Consider the following 13,124-nt stretch of genomic DNA (forward strand, 5'->3'; position numbering starts at 1 on the left):
CATGGTTATAGCAGCTTTATTCATAATAGCCAAGAACTTGAAACAACCCAAATGTCCTTCACCAGGTAAATAGTTAAATTATGGAGGTACCTGGGGGGTTCCGTTGGTTAAGTGACCAACTTCGTCTCAGGTCGTGATCTCCCGGTTCATGAGTTCGGCCCCACATTGGGCTGTCTGCTATCAGCCTAAATAAACAAACAAACAAACAAACAAATGTTAAACTATTGTATATCCATACTATAAAATGCTACTCAGCAATCAAAAGGAACATACTATTGGTACACAACAACTTGGATGAATTAGCTAGGTTATGCTGAGCCAAAAAAATAATAATAAAAGCTGGGGTGCCTGGGTGGCTCAGTCGGTTAAGCATCCAACTTCAGCTCAGCTCATGATCTCACGGTTTGTGGGTTTGAGCCCCACGTTGGGCTCTGTGCTGACAGCTCAGAGCTTAGAGCCTGCTTCAGATTCTGTGTCTCCCTCTCTTTCTGCCCCTCCTCTCTCAAAAATAAATAAACATTTTTAAAAATGCATCAAAATCTCCTGGATGGCATGTTAAAACACAGAATTCCAGGCTCCAGCAAAGAGTTTCTGATCCAGTAGGTCTGTAGTATGGCCCAAGAAATTGAACTTAAAAAATTTTTATTTTATTATTTTTTTAAATGTTTATATATTTTTGAGAGAGAGAGAGAGAGACAGAGCATGAGCCAAGAAGGGGCAGAGAGAGAGGGAGACACAGAATCTGAAGCAGGCTCCAGGCTCTGAGCTGTCAGCACAGAGCCTGACACGAGGCTCAAACCCACAAACCATGAGATCATGACCTGAGCCGAAGTTGGATGCTTAACCAACTGAGCCACCCAGGCGCTCCCCCCAAGAAATTGCATTTCTAATAAACTCCCAGATGATGTTAATGCTGCTGGCCCTAGCCCACATTTTGAGAACCACAACTGGTAAATGGTGATGCCTCAGCCTACCTTGGGCCCAGGGCCTGACTACCCAGGCTCTTACCCATAACCCCTAGTGCTTCCCAACCTGCAAGTGGGGCAGGTGGCATGAAAGAGGTCTTTGGGCAAATACTATTTGGGATGTACAACTTGGGGAGAAATGTGGCAGTTCCCCCCAGACTTTGCTGCTCCCCCCTCCCACTCCCAGGTAGGCCCACCCAGAAGCTACTAAGCCTTTGGCCTAGGGCTAGTCCTGGGCCCTCTCCTACTTCTCAACTCCTTTCCTGGCTGATTTCCACAGCTCCTAGACCAAGCGATCAACAACTGTGAGTGTGTGCATTTGGGTGAAGGGTGGTGTAGGAGGCTGAATAATGACCTCCCAGAGACATGAGGCCCAATCCCAAGTCTCCTTAAAAGAGGGAGGCAGCAAAGAGGAGACAATGTGAGAGAGATCAGAGTGGCCACCAGAGGCTGGACGAAAGCAAAGAATGGATTCTCCTCCGGAGCCTCTGGAGGGAGCACAGCTCTCCTTGCACCTTGATTTTGGCTCAGGGAAACTAATTTCAGACTTCTGACCTCCAGAACCATGAGAGAATGAATTTATGTTGTTTTAAGGCATTGAGTGTGTGGTAACTTGTTATGGCAGCCCCAGAAAACTAATACAGTTGGGGGAAAAGTCTGGGCAGCACCTCGGGCTTGGGTCACCGTGTTCCCCAGGATCTCACCCACACTCTCACCTTGGCAGCATCCCCATCCCTTGGGGGGCTGAGATTGGAGTCCCCTTGGTGAGAAGGATCTGGTCATGAAGGACCATCTTGTCCTGAGAAGGCTTCCCCAGGCTCCAGAGAGTTACCAAGGGAAACAGGTAAAGACAGGAGAAGGAAGAGTGGGACGCGGGAGATAGACAGGTGGTGTATTGGAGGCACTGGGAAGGGAAGCCTGGTGTTGGCATTATAGAGGAATGACTCACTGGGGTCCCTCCATGTAGGGAAAGGGATGGGGGCCATATCAGCACAGAGGGAGGGGCCATTAGGGGAAGTCTTGTGTGAAGAAGTTAATGGTGAGGGTCTCTGTCCAGCAATGCCCATCCAACGGCCTCCTACATCTCAAGGTCCAGGGAGTGGCCACACAGCTGGTCACTGATCATGTCCAAAGCATCAGGCAACCATGGCAACCAGGAAGCAAGCGTGCTCAAGAAACTGAGGCCTTAGATACTGAGTTTTAGGAGACCAAAACCTGGGCTGCTAGCAGAGCCCTAGGAATTAGGACCCAGCCCCCACCCTACCCCTGACAAGCTCCTCTCTGCCATGCACTGTGTCAGTCCTTAACCCAAGAAAACCCCCAAATGCCCAGCACATTTCCTATCTGCATCCTAGGCTGAAGAAAGGCGTGTTGCTCTGGCACCAATGAGCTGAGCAAAGATCTGGAATTGGGTTGGTTCTAGGCTAGAGGGATGGAGGGGCCACAAGCAGGAACCAGGTAGTCCAGCAGGAAGTGAACTTGGCAGAGAAAGAGGCCTTCCACACTGCTGTCGCCAGAGATGTGCCTGTGGGCACAGATATCACATCTGCTGCCCCAGGTCCATAGTCCACGCTTAGGGACAGAGAGAGGAATAGGAGGGACTCACATCCCAGAGAGGACTGGGCCTGGGTCCAGAAGCCAAAGGACTCCCCCCCACCCCCACCCCCTCCAGCAACACCATCTCTTTCCTCTTTAGGCCTTAGTCTTCTCATTATTAAAGGTGGAGGTACTATATTAGTTGATCTCTGAGCAGCTTCTGTTCCAGGCAGTACATCCCCTCCCCCAAACACCACACACACACACACACACACACACACACACACAGAGTTCAGTCTTTTGCCACCACCCAGGGGCTGGTCCCCTCCCCTTGGCATCTCCTGCAACCAGCCCCTTCCTCTCTCCTTCCCAAGACTCTCACTTCTCCCCAGGACTCTAGCATCTCCCCTCCCCACCAGCCATGGCAGCCTCCCCAGTCAGCCCCCAGCCAGGAGTGGCAATTCAGGATGACTGGATAGATGTGTCCAACCAGCCAGGCCTACCAGGTGCCGCAGGAAGCAGCGAGTATCCTGATGCAACTTAAAAGTGGCAGGTCTGGGGCGCCTGGGTGGCGCAGTCGGTTAAGCGTCCGACTTCAGCCAGGTCACGGTCTCGCGGTCCGTGAGTTCGAGCCCCGCGTCGGGCTCTGGGCTGATGGCTCAGAGCCTGGAGCCTGCTTCCTATTCTGTGTCTCCCTCTCTCTCTGCCCCTCCCCCGTTCATGCTCTGTCTCTCTCTGTCCCCAAAATAAATAAACGTTGAAAAAAAAATTAAAAAAAAAAAAGTGGCAGGTCTGAGGATGGATGCTGGAGATCAACTGCTTCTTGGCAAAAGAGAAAACCCTAGAAGCATAAAGTGGGTGCAGTGAGAGCTGGAGCGGTGGAGCAGGTCAGATCTCCTGCCAGGAGCAAGCTCCGTGCTTTGGGAGTCATCCAGTGAGCAAGGAACTGAGGTAACACAGGGCACAGGTCAAATGGAGGAACAGGAGAAGCCCTGGAATGGGAAGCCATCATTCCAAGAGAGCCCCACCATGGCCCGAAGCTAAGCTGGGACATTGGGCACCAAGACCAGGGTTCCCCAATCTGATCAAAATCTCCTCTTCCTTCTCTACCTTCAGGCCAGTGGTCCCAGCTCAGGGTGTTCCCCTTACCCAATGCAGCCTAGATATCTCTCCCCTCCTCCACTTCCAAGAGACTGGTCCTCCATATCCTTCTCTTCCTCTTCTCTAGATCCTAGGCCAGCTTCTATCACTCCACTCCCAGCATCATCTCTGCCCCACTTGGCGCTGGAGGCATCCATGCAGTGAGCTGGATGTTCCTGAGACCATATCCATCCTCTCCAGATCTTCTCTGCCCACCCTCAAATCTGCAGGGTGCCCAGTGTGGTTCTGGGAGGGTGGGTGGGAGTCCTCTTCACAGCCCTTATAATATCAGCTTGGAGGATCAACATGCCTGGTTCATAGGGCTCATCCACTTGTCCTGTACTCCCCAGAAATCCCACCAGGAAAATCTCATCTTGCTTACAAGACCCTCTCACCTGCAAGGGGTAGTTATGCTTTGGCCGATGAGGTGACCCCCAACACACACACATGTAAGCATGTACTTGTTAACAGGTACAGGTCCCACTGAGGAGCAGCATCAGGTCATGTCACAGAGTACTATCCATCAGAAGAGAGTAGATCCCTTGGGCCAGGCTCTATGAAGACCTCCATGGTCCTGTAGAAAGCCAAATTTGGTGTAGGATGGCAGATGCACCTGCTGGGAAGAGGAGGAACAAACTTGGAGAGATGGTGCAGGGACACTGGGGCAGCCCACAAGGCAATTTTGTGCAAATTAGAAAAATGTGCCCCTTTCCTGAAGCCCTTTACTGCTATGTGGTGAAAAATTGCCCTAATGGTTCCATACATGTCTGTTGATTGTAGAGTTGTGCAGTGCACAACCTACACAACAGTAACCGTTGGCCCTGAAGGACGGAGAGAGAAGGAGGAGGGGGCCCTAGGTTCAGTCAGGGAAATGGGGAAAGCAGTGATCAGTGACATCCAATATCACTAACTGTGGGATCTTAGAGGTGTTACTGAACTCCTCTAAACCACAATTTACTGATTTGGAAACCAGCAGTGATGGCCTTAGGGCCTAAGAGACAGTCTGCCTTCAGGACTAAATGAGGTGATGGATGCAAAGCTCTGTTAGGCAGGAAGTGCGAGCTCCGGTGATGGTGGACATGGCAGCAAGAACAGTAGAGCAAGAGGGCGAGAGAGGCTAGCTGTTCCCGGGCAGGGGACAGGTTTCACTAGCTTGTTGAGAAGGGGTGTGTGTCTGTGTGTGTGTGTTGTGTTGTTGTTTTGGCTTTATTTGAGAGCGCGTGCGCGCGCGCGAGAGAGAGCTGGGGGTGTGGAGGGGTGGGGGGTTGGAGCGAGGGGCTCGATCCCAGAACCCTGGGATCAAGACCTGAGCCGAAATCAAGCCTCAAGACGCTCAACCCAAGCCCGGAATTGTTTTAACTAGAAATTAACTGTCCGGTGGAACCAGTGTCCAACGGCTGAAGTTACCACGGTGGGCGGACCCCGAGGACACAGGGCAGGGGCTCCGTAAGGGCCGCGGCGAGGAAGGGGCAGGGGCTCGGGTCTGAGGCTCGCACAGGGACGCCTCCCTGTTCGCGGACACTGCCAGGAGGCCCTCCCGCCCCTCCGCCGCCGTGGCCGCCGCCCCTCCAGGCCGCTGCCAGCTCCTACCCTGGGGCCGAGGAGCGGCGAGAGGGCGGTGGCAAAGCCTCGGCGGATCGGGCGTCCGCGCACGCCAGCGCCACCTGGAGCTCAGGAGAGCGAGGTGGCGGATCGCGCAGGTCCCCCAGCTCGGCGGCCGGCTTGGTGCCGCGCTGTCGTTCCACCCGGACATCCCACCCGGAGCTTGGTGCCCTGGGGCCGGGTCTCCCCGCACCTACACCAGTCGGACCGCGGGAGGAGGCGGCAGAGACCCCCGGGGCGGCCAGGGCCTCAGGGGTTGTGGGGTGACGTCACGGGGTTGGGCCGGTAGCCAGGTTTGGCACGCACTGCCTTCATTGTGTACCCTTCCTCCCCTTTCCTCAGTGACTTCAGGGTAAAGTGCAAATTCCTTCAGTTTCCAGCTTTATATCACCTTTCCCACCCAAAGGAAGTCCCCAGGACCCCAGGCTGGAGCCTTCAACTACCCAAGGGGCCTTCCATGACCTTTCCCCAGGGCAGCTTCTGGTGCATGGCCCCCCCATCCAACCCATCTCAGGTTAAAATATAATTCCCAGGCCTCACTTCAATCCTGGCTTTGAGGCCAGGGATCTGTATTATTTTTCTCCTTTTTAATGTTTATTTAGAAAATTTAATGTTTATTTATTTTTGAGAGAGAGAGAGAGACAGAGTGTGAGCGGGGGAGGGGCAGAAAGAGAGAGGGAGACATAAAATCTGAAGCAGGCTCCAGGCTGTCAGCACAGCCCAAGGCAGGGCTCCAACTCACAAACCATGAGATCATGACCTGGGTTGAAGTCAGATGCTTAACCGACTGAGCCACCCAGGCACCACAATGTTTATTTATTTTGCCCCTCACAAGCAGAGGAGGGGCAGACAGGCGGGGGGCACAGAGGATCTGAAGCGAGCTCTGTGCGGACAACAGTGAGCCCCATGTGGGGCTCGAACTCAGGAACCAGGAGATCATGTCCTGAGCTGAAGTTGCCCACTCAACAGACTGAGCCACCAGGTGCCCCAGAATCTGTATTTTTAACGAGTTCCCAGGTGATTCTGATGTGTCTGAAAGCTTCGGAATCTAATGGTCTGCATTCCTGCTCAATATGGCAGTGGTTCTCAAACTTCGTCTGTCTTGTTAAAACAGATGGGTGGGACCCGCCCTCAGAGATTCTGATTCAGTGGGTCTGGGGTAGGGCCTGAGAGTCTACATTTCTACCCATTTTCAGGGTGCGGCTAGTACAGCTGGTCTAGCACCACACCCTGAGAACCACTTCTCTGGTGTGTTTAGAAGACCTATTCACCTGCTGCCAATTCACCATGTATCAAGCCCTGTGCAAGGCACTTCACATTCATGCAGCCGTGTGACATTAAGTATTTACTGTATTTTCCAGATAAGGAAAGTAAGATTCAGACAGGTTAACTCACTTGCTCAAAGTCACACAGCTAGGAAGGATGGGTTTTTCTGAGTTGGCTGTATCTCTTGTGCACTGCTAATTATCTGCCCTCTGAGGGTTTTGCTTGTCTCTAGAAGTCAACCCCAGCACTCCGTGAAGCCTGAAAAGGTACAGGAGAGGGCTTTGAGTCCCGTTCCCACACTGCCCTGGGTTCAGGGGACTGATTTTGCTAGGTGCCAGTTTCTCTGCTCAGAGAGTTCATGAGGAAGGGACTGAGAAGCCACCTTGTGTAGTGCTGACCCCTACTTCCATTGCTCCCGCTCACATCGAGAGTGGAAGATCCTGACTTCTCCCTGATTGGCTCCAGAGTCTCCTGGACATTCACCAGGGAATGGGAGGAGGGAAGGACACAGAAAAGGATGGAGGTAGGGCCATCAGAGAGGAAAAAGGAGAGGCAGTGCCGCACAGATGCCCCGGCACCTGTCAGTACTGCCTGGAGGTATTGCCCCAATAAGTCCTGGGTGGCAGCCTGTCCTCAGGGGCAGGGACACACAAGTGGAGCCATAGCTGTGGATGGGGTGGAGAGGAGAGCAGGTAAAGGACAGTGTGGTGAGGGAAAAAACAAATCTGAGTAGGCTGTTAGGGACGAGGAGAGTTCTCACCTGTGACTCCCAATTCCTGTCTATTTCACACCGGGCTTCTCCCTGGTCACCTCTGAACCCCCACTTTCTGTGGGGTAGACCCGAGACAAGGAGTCAACAACCCGTCTGGACAGTGCTTAATCTCCCCTGGCTCTCCCTTCCAGCCCCAGGCTTTGTGTTTCTCCCTGCTTGCTTCTGGGTCTTAAAGGTTTTCTTGGGGAGGGGAGCACAGTCAGGGAGCCAAAGGCAGGACCCCAAAGGGAGTGAGTCTGAACCCTGAAGCCCATCGAGTGGACAGGCCAGGACCAAGTAGTGCATACCCAATGAGTCAGCCTTCCCTACCCCAAACATCCATTGAACACCTCTGCGTGAGGGGCACTGTGCTAAGGTAAGCCTGGGACCCCGGGACACTGCCCAGGGAGGGGGCGGGGACTCAGGGAAGTCTTCTCTGAGGGAGGGGGAGAGAAGCTCTGAAGGGGGAATGGGAGCAAGCCAGGTGAAGAATGTGGGGGAACAACTTTCAAAACTGAAGAATCAGCATCTGCAAAGGCCCAGGGGCAGGAGGAAATAAATGGAAACCAACCAAGCACACTGGAAGTGACAGCAAGGGGAAACCCAAAGAGATGAGGTCAGGCAGGTGGACAGGGACCACCGCCAGGAGCTGAGGTAAGGGGATTGGATTTCATCCTAAGGGCTACAGGACACCCTGAAAAGGACTTACATGAAGAGACGACGTACTCCAAGTTGCACCGCAAAGATCTCTCTAACCCCATGTAAAATTCCAAAACTGTATTTGTTTGGTGAAAAATAAGAGTAAATAAGCTCATACCTGTTAGAATGTCTGCCACCAAAAAGACAAGAGGGGTTCCTGGGTGGCTCAGTTAAGCGTCCAACTTCAGTTCAGGTCATGATTTCTCAGTCCATGAGTTGGAGCCCTGTGTCGGGCTCTGTGCTGACAGCTCAGAGCCTGGAGCCTGCTTTGGATTCTGTCTCCCTCTCTCTCTCTGCCCCTCCCCCACTCACACTCTGTCTCTCTTTGTCTCTCTGAAAAATAAACATTAAAACATATTTTTAAAAAGACGAGATTATAAGTGTTGGTGAGGGTGTGGAGAAAACACAACACTTGTGCACTGCTGATGGGAATGTCACTTGGTGCAGCCACTATGGCAAATGGTATGGAGGTTTCTCAAAAATTAAAAATAGAACTACCATGTGATCCAGCAATCCCACTTCTGGAGATTTATCTGAAGAAGAAACAAAAACACTAACTCAAAAAGGTATCTGCACCCCCAGGTTCATCATAACATTATTTTTTTCATGTTTATTTATTTATTTTGAGAGAGAGAAAGTGAGCAGGGGAGGGGCAGAGAGAGAATCCCAAGTAGGCTCCACGCTGTCAGAGCAGAGCCTGATGCGGGCCTTGAACTCACCAACCGTGAGATCATGACCTGAGCCAAAACTAAGAGTCGGATGTTTAACTGAGCCACCCAGGCGCCCCCATCATAACATTACAATAGTCAAGACATGGAAGAAACCTGAAGCTCACTGATGGACCAGCTGAGGTAAGGGGATTGGATTTCATCCAATATATATGATGGAATATTATTCCACAAAAAGAAAGGAAATCCCGCCATTTGTGACACCATGGATGGACTTTAAGGTCATTGTGCTAAGTGAAATAAGTCAGAGAAAGACAAATACCATAAGATCTCACATCGATAATGAATAAACTTTAAGAAATTAAATATATGTCAAGTAATTTTTTAAAAAGTGCCACCTCTATGTGGGAAAGCTGAATAAATGGTATATAGGCACTCAATATTACATTATTTCTGATGACTGCATGTGAATCCACATTCTTTCAAAATAAAAAGTTAAAAAAGAGGATTGTGTTAAAACATTTGCAACTCATATCACAGAAAGGCTTAATGCCCTTGATATATAAAGAGCTTCTAGATATCAATAAGAAATAATAATAAAAACAAACATGTATTCAGCACATACTATGTGGCAAGTACTATTCTAAGATTTTTCTGTGCATTAATTCATTAAATCCTCACAACATTCCTACATTACCTCCATTTTGCAGATGAGGTGACGGAGACACAGAGAGGTTAAGTAACTTGCCCGAGGCCATACAGCTGGTAAGTGGTAGAGCCAGGACTTAAAATCTGGTAGTCTGGCTCCAGAGTTAAGGCTCTTAAATTCGATATTAAACTCTGTGGGCCTCTAGAAAGGACCCATAACCCAGCCGAATAAACCTGTCAGAGCATATAAATAAAGGAAAAACAGCTGGGCCTATTTTTACCACATGGGTAAATGTAGAGGCAGAGAGAAAGCCAGAGAAGGGTAGTACAGACCTGCCCCTGCATCCTGGGGACCAGCCTTCTTAGGGCCTCATCTGTCCCAGCTTGGGCCAGCCACTGTCACACCTCAGTTGTGCCCTTGCACAGACTCCTTCAACACAAAACATTGAGCCTGTCTTGCAAAACCCGCCCCTCTACAGCCACTCACTGCAGGAGGCACTGAGGGAAAGGGAAACAGGCCATGACTCAGCTTTCGCAGGGATACAGCATCCCAGGTGAGGTGGCCAGACAGGTGTGGGACAGGAGGGCTCAACTCGTGAAACAAAGAGGTCTAAGAAGGGAAGAGGAGATCCCTACCCCTAGGCCATTCCCAGCACCCCAGAATGACCCCACGGGACAGATAGGCAGCTCCAGCAAGGGGCAGACAGCATTTTCAGCCCTGGGATGTACAATCTTCTCCTTCAGTTAATCTCAGTCTTGCTGCTCCTGAGGGAAAAATGGAAACAAGTGAAAATATAGCTACAGATACCCGCAAGTACATACAGGCACACACATCTGTGTACATGCAGCTACACACACACCCTGTCTGCATGTCTGAGAATAACTGAGGCCAAAGCCTTCATGCCTGTAGGGGAAGTGAGGGCTGGCTCTCCTTCCTCAGGGCTCAGATATGACAGCGGATGAGGGTGAAGCAGGGAGAGTGATGTGGGTGAAAAGAAGATCTGGTGTCCAGGGCTGAGACTTTTGTCTCTGGGTTCAAAGGTTTAAACCAAGAATGTTTTCCCTAGGTTTCAACTCTCTTCGCGGCAGCTTTGGCCTGTTAGGAAACAAGGTTGAGGGAAGTTGAAGGCACCGTGTGTCTCCCCAACCCTGAAGGCTATGTGGTGGATAAGGAGAGCACAGGACTCAAAGCAGAACCCCTGGAAGCTGGCAGGGAGCACAGCAATCAGTTGCTTCAATCCATTATTTTCTTGGAAGAGCCTGAGGCCCAGTGAAGAAAGGTGACCAGCCCAAGTCCTGCGGTGAAGTGGTAACAACACTGAGTCCAGAACCAATGGCTTTTGACTCTCTGTCAAGTGCTCTTCCTGGTACTCGCTGCACATGGCATTCTTGGTCATTTCCAAAATGGCATGGCGCCCACAAGACAGCTGGTGGGAGTGTGCTTCCCACATAATAGGTGAAGGTTTACTTTCTGTTTTATTCAGTACTGTTTGGGGCCATGGGGATGGTAACCATACACTGTCACTCTTAACTGTTATCATAATAATAACAGCCTACATTTATTGAGTCCTTATACTGTGCTGAGCATCACTTCCTGGATCTTCATGACAACCCTGTGATACAGGTACAACTGCTTTCCCCATTTTACAGATGAGGAAACCAAGGCTCAGAGAGGTTAACAGATTCACCCAAGGTCACACATCCAGGAAGTGTTAGTTTAAACCACTTCCCATGCATTTCACAGCTGCCTCGCAAGTACACTGGTAAATAAATATAATTTCAGATACTGTTAAGTACTAGGTAAAGATAAAGCATGGTGAAAGGCAGAAGATGGCCAAGACGGTGGGTCTTTCCTGATCTCTAGGTTGTCAGGGAAAGGGTTCCTGAAGACGTGGTGACATTTGTACAGAATCCAGACTGGCAAGGAGCCCACCGTGCCAAGATCTGAGAGAAGGGCATTTTAGACAAAGGGAACAGTTTGGATTTTCTTCCAAGAATGATTGAAAACCACTGGAAGGTTTCTGCAGGGGTGTGACACGTTTTGCTGTGTGGCAGAGCTGGACAAAAGATTTGGAATCTTCAGGAAATCCGATGATCTTGGAGGAGAAGGGGAGATGGGGCAGAGAGCAAGGGCATGTGGGACCAGCACTCTCATTTTGCTGCCCAAATTCCCAGGGCCCTTCTAATAGGATGGGTAAGCTTTGAAAAGAAAGAAGGACGGTGGTCCCAACTCAGACTATCCCTAGTCCTACCACATCTGCCTCATGGGGTGGAACAGATTTGATGGAGGAGAAGGGCCTGGGGTCTGATGGGGATGGGAGGGGAGGGTGTCCAAGGTGGGAGTTTTTCACAAGACTGTCATCAGGAGGCAGATTTCTGTGGAGGTCACTCTGTCCCACACTTCTTTTTGCCAGGAGAGGGCTGGGGTGAGTAAGCATCCTTCCCCACAAATCACTACCCCCAGGAGATTACTTCTGCTTCCCTCCCCATTGGGAAGTTCCTCTCCAGGGCTCTAGGCTGGATTATTTAGGATTTGGAGGAAGGAAGCCACTTGGGTGCACTGAGACATCTGGGAAAAGCAAGTTCTGTGGACTTGTCTTCCATCCCGCCCCTTTCTCTCAAGCAAGTCTCTGTTCCCCTGTTTGGCCAAGTCAAGACAGGACTCCATCATGTCTGGGGAGGGACAGAGTGGTGGGAGGTGCAAACAGCTCCCTTGGCTGCTGGCTGAACTCACCTTCTTCCTTTCCTCCCCTCCCACTCCCAGGATGTTAAAGAAGCCAAAGAAAAATGAGAGCCGTATTCCTTCCCACAAGCCCACAGGCTCAAGGCTGGAATGGCTCCTGGGCCTGTAGCTACTTGCAAGGCTATTTGCCAGTGACCCTCAGGGGCACCCTTAACCCTGCTCCACCACCCTCTCACTGAAACCTTAAGGTCCCCAGTAGGAAGAGGACTTGGAGGGGCTGATCCTGAATCTTAAACAGTGAGGCAACCATTCCAACCTCTGGACACAGACCCTGTACCAATGCCATTCAGGTCCAGAATGGTTCCTGGCACATAGGGAGATGTGAGGAATAACTGGTAATTGAAAGCTCCAGAAATGAGCCACTGTGTATCAGTCCGTTTTGAGGCCACACCTGAAAACAGGTTTTGACTTCATGCTAACTAAAGTCCAGACAGATTCCCAGTGAAGTCACTTAATGCACTGAACACCTGCAGTGTAACAGGTATGTGTGTGTGTTTTTTTTTGTTTTTTGTTTTTTGTTTTTTGTTTTTTTTTAATTTTTTTTTCCCAACGTTTATTTATTTTTGGGACAGAGAGAGACAGAGCATGAACGGGGGAGGGGCAGAGAGAGAGGGAGACATAGAATCGGAAACAGGCTCCAGGCTCTGAGCCATCAGCCCAGAGCCCGACGCGGGGCTCGAACTCACGGACCGCGAGATCGTGACCTGGCTGAAGTCGGACGCTTAACCGACTGCGCCACCCAGGCGCCCTTGTGTGTGTATGTTTAACATGTATGTTACATGTCCCCTCTGAGCTGGACTCATTAATTGGATCAATGAAAGCGGCATGATCTTATTAAACATGACCCTTCTGTCCCTGGTTTCTCTTACAAAAAACGGAAGCAATAATACCTCATCATAAAGCTGCTATGAGAATTACTTAGAACAGGACATAAAAAATAGTTGCCATAGGTGCTTAATAAGTGGTGGCTGGTATCACTGTGGCTGTAAAGGTTGAGGTGCGGCGGACAGCTAATAGGCTCAGGGTAGCAGAGCTATAGGACTGGGCAGCCAGGTGCAGTTCCCGACTTTTGGGAAAGATGCCCCGGATTCCCAGCAAGGGGGACC

General features: G+C 50.7%; 1 protein-coding gene across 1 annotated transcript in view; it reads right to left on the bottom strand.

Annotated features, from left to right (window-relative positions):
• Nucleotides 1-13,124, bottom strand: part of SPACDR (sperm acrosome developmental regulator) — an 18,576-nt gene continuing 5,452 nt past the window's right edge. Inside the window, exons 4-8 of the mRNA XM_086691825.1 lie at nt 9,912-10,040; nt 8,078-8,292; nt 6,639-6,767; nt 4,037-4,257; nt 1-185 (exon numbers count right to left, since the gene is read on the bottom strand). The gene's annotated coding sequence lies outside the window, so the exon portion shown is untranslated. The remainder of the gene's footprint in view (nt 186-4,036; nt 4,258-6,638; nt 6,768-8,077; nt 8,293-9,911; nt 10,041-13,124) is intronic.

Source organism: Puma concolor, chromosome E3 (assembly GCF_028749965.1).
Source record: "Puma concolor isolate L17-30 chromosome E3, mPumCon1.1.hap2, whole genome shotgun sequence".
Lineage (NCBI taxonomy): Eukaryota > Metazoa > Chordata > Mammalia > Carnivora > Felidae > Puma > Puma concolor.